Raw genomic sequence first — 3,871 nt, forward strand, 5'->3', positions numbered from 1 at the left:
CATCACAACCTTCAATAAAAAAGTTCTCAAAGTCAGACTGAGTCGAAATTATTGGATCCAAATTATGTCTCTCCAGGGAAACACAACCAACAGATTAGGCTGTTTTCTTGGATTAAGGGGCGTCATTACACAAAATTACCCTCGACAAAGTTAAATAAGTGAATCTCCTTTTTCTTTCTAAGGATACATTTTGGCATAACCAGGGAGAGATGTTGCTAAAAATATATATTTTAGAGAATGACTTACTTTCACTGGATAAGCAGTAAAGGTACAAAATGTATTGTTCTTTTTTCTTTTTATCTATTTATTCATTTATTTATTTTAATTTTTATTTTTTTTGCCATACATTTTAAATGAGGGAACAATAGAAAAAAAGGACATTTTTCCAACAATGCTTTTTGGCAATAAATCTCAATCATTCTAATACTGTAACAAGGTTTGTTTATTTCCCATAATAAATCCAATCCAGCGATATTTGCACAGCACCTTTCAAAACAAAGTTACAACGTACTTAACAATAAAACAAAATACAGTTAGGAGCACAAAATTAAAACAAAACAATTTATAAAAATATGTAAAAGGAGTTTAAGGTCAATAGAAAGCAAAACAATAAAAGCGGGCGTTGTTTTGTTGATTGATTGTTCTCTGGTTATTTTGTTTGGTTTCTATTAGGATTGGTTATTGAATAGGTACTTTTATAGGTACTGACTGAATTCTGTCTAGAGTACCGGGTACCAATTCACGTAAAATCAAAAGGTACCATGTTGAGGCACCAAAATGTATCCTTGTGACTGTGAGGGAGTGGAAGAGTAGGTGATTTTCCATACTGGACATGAACACAGGATTTCAAGTTTATATATTAAAGAATAAATATGTTAAATTGAAAATCTTTTATATGTGATTATTAAACTAATTGCCATATTTTACCACATAAACACAAAAAAGTACAGAAAATTGGTACCGTTGAGTACCGGCACCAATTGCCCATCCCTAGTTTCCATGTTGTTATGTGCGGGTTTGGGTCACGTGGGCACTTGGGTGGACACCCCGTAAGTTATATGGGTGGCAGTTTCACTTGCACGGTGAAAGGGAGGGAAGATGGGTGGGCATAATTTTTGTTGATTTTTGTTTGCTTTAATTCACGTTTGGCTCAAGTGTACACAAGATAACATCATATGTGTGTGTAACTACTCTGAACTCTGGGTGTTTTTGTGGAAACAGCAGCAAGTCACAGGAACACAGGACTTCTCTCTGCCTCATGCAACTTTTAATGCATTGGAAAGCTGAGATGGTGGGTTAAAGAAGAAGTTTAAAAGATGACGCTGCCATATCCACGCGTAGCCGCTTATCTGGGAAACCGTATATATATTTGTATGATCAGGCCTGTCATCCACACAAAACTGCCGTTTAAAGTCACCAAAGACAGTTTTTTCTGAAAACTCAGGCCAAAGTGAAGATTGGTTTCAAATATCACAGCTGAAAGGAAGTGGTTCATTCTGATTGGCTGGCATTGGTCTCACATCTGAAAACACTGCCTAATATGGGTTTAGCACGTTTCAAGCCGCACTTATTGACATATTTGCCCAGATAAGCAAGGATGAAAGTATTTTTAGACACAAATGAGGGGGGATATTTGTTTATGAAACTACCTGGCTGCATGTGGACAAGACCAGAGTTCACCTCCCCTGGCAGAGAGTCCCAAAGCAAAGGCCTGGTCCCCTTTTGCAACCAGTCTAGATTTAGGAACCACCGGTAGGATTTCAGGCAATGGTCGAGCTCATAAGGAGTAAGGAGGCCACATTTGTAAGGAGAATGCGTTTATGTGGGTTGTGCCCTTTAAAAATAAGCCAAACCTTCTTTGCCGATGCCAAAGCGTGGTCAGTAGAGGTCTGCAAGAATTGGCATGCCATTGATCCAGATTGGGCAACTTCAAACTGGTCTGCAGAGCAAATTTATCAACACCAAACAAAAGTCAATGGCAGAACAAGCTGTTAAAAGAGAAATAAACAGGCTTTCCAACTGTGAAATGTTTATTTTCATAAAGCATTGATACAAGAGAAATAATCTACCAAACACAGATTTCATTACTTCCAAGCATCTGATCTGTTCACTGTTTCATGAGCTGACAGGAAGTGAATTAGAAAAAAAAAATGTATCTCATGACTTTGCTAAGTGATCAGCCACCCTGACTTCACACTCTGCAAATTCGCCACAGTCCAAAGTTGCAAAATCAGCGTAGGTGAAATTCTTTCCACGACGAAACGTGAACTCACCGTGTGGCCGTGCCTCGGAGGCATTCCTGTTCACTGAAGTCATCCATCAAACGTCTTTGACATCTCATAGCAGCTAAAAGATGAATGAAAAGGGAAGTGGTTAGACAGCAGGCTGGGCTCAGGTGATTTAACGAGGTTTACAAAAGACGTGGGATTACTTTGTAATTAGCTTGCCTAGTTTTCTTTGTGGGTTAGTTGTCACTGAACTACTCCAGTTTAACTGTTTGCTGGTGGTAAACTCAAACCTTCCCATGGGTTTGGTTAGGAACTTCCAGTTTGTCAATAACTTGTCTTATCTGAGGAATAAGTAAAATGCTATAATTACCTGATCATTGGTATCTGAAACAAGCTAGTTCTCCTATTATCGCCCTTTAATCTTATCAGAAGCATATTATCATCAACCTATGAATAGAGATTATGACCTTTCCTCATTGGATTGCGAAAGCACTTCCTATGAAGGGCAGATTGACTCAGCAGATGAAGTAAAAATCCTCTGATGAAAAGTTAAATTCAGCTGAAAAACTGGTCTAACTGTGGCATTTCAGTTTCATGAGATAATCTGTCAGGATCTGTGTGACTAACTCAAATGTTTCAGTGCGTTCAGTAACATTACGTAACAGGCAGGACAGTCAGGCCACGTTTTACGGACGTGCCCTTTAGACTTGTGTTGACATGTTGGGAGTGAAAACACTGCCCAGGTATTCGGCTGTAATCCGACCACTTTAGCCTCTGTTTCTGAAGGATCTTGTGCCAGTTTTATGCCTGTGGTGGTTATGTAATTTTTGGTGGATTTGATCATTTTTACTTGTGTGTTTGTAAAACTGTTGGTCATAGTTAGCTCTTTTATATCTGTGCTTAATTACGTCTAATTTACAAACTTGTGTTACTTCAGTTTTACCACTTTTGGTCATAATAAGTTCAAACTTCTTGTATATTGTTGATATTTTAATTTCTGTAGCAGCTTAAGTCTATGCTAGTTCAGGTATAAAACAGTAGATAGTCTGCAAAACATTGATTCTTGATGTATATAACAGCATATTTTAGTTTCCAAGCAGCTGTTCCTGATTATGTCAGGTTGTTGGTATTTCTTGAAGCATGATTCAACTCTCGTCTAACTTCTGACTCACAGTAAAGTTTAAGTAACCTTTAAGTGTATAGAACAGGATTCCCTGGGTTTGTTCAAACATGAGCATGGCTTGAGGTATTCCCTCGCCGCTGCCTCGCCTGGGGGTGTGGGCCCAAAGTGGAAGTGCACGTTTGTGAGTTTGAATGAAGGGATCGGCTTTTTTCATCATGGAAACTTGGTGTTGTGGGTTGTAATTCCTTTAATTTTAAGGTTGAGTATGGAAGCAGCCGCAGCAGAGAGATGGTTTTATTTTATGCATGTGTGAACGCTGTCCTTTTACATAACATGGCTTTTATAGAGGTGATTAACGGCTGTATTGTTCTAAGTGTGTGGGACTAGGACGTTTATTACCCTAATTGAGGTCAGTGTCACAATAAATCAAACCATTTTATCATTTTATGCTTTAGAACTATTAACAACTACAAATCTCTGCCAGATCTCCTTTTTTAACCAGAGGTATTGGAAAAGAAAA

Source organism: Halichoeres trimaculatus, unplaced genomic scaffold (assembly GCF_033239565.1).
Source record: "Halichoeres trimaculatus isolate MK-OKI-2021-1 unplaced genomic scaffold, fHalTri1.1 fHalTri1_scaffold_6, whole genome shotgun sequence".
Lineage (NCBI taxonomy): Eukaryota > Metazoa > Chordata > Actinopteri > Labriformes > Labridae > Halichoeres > Halichoeres trimaculatus.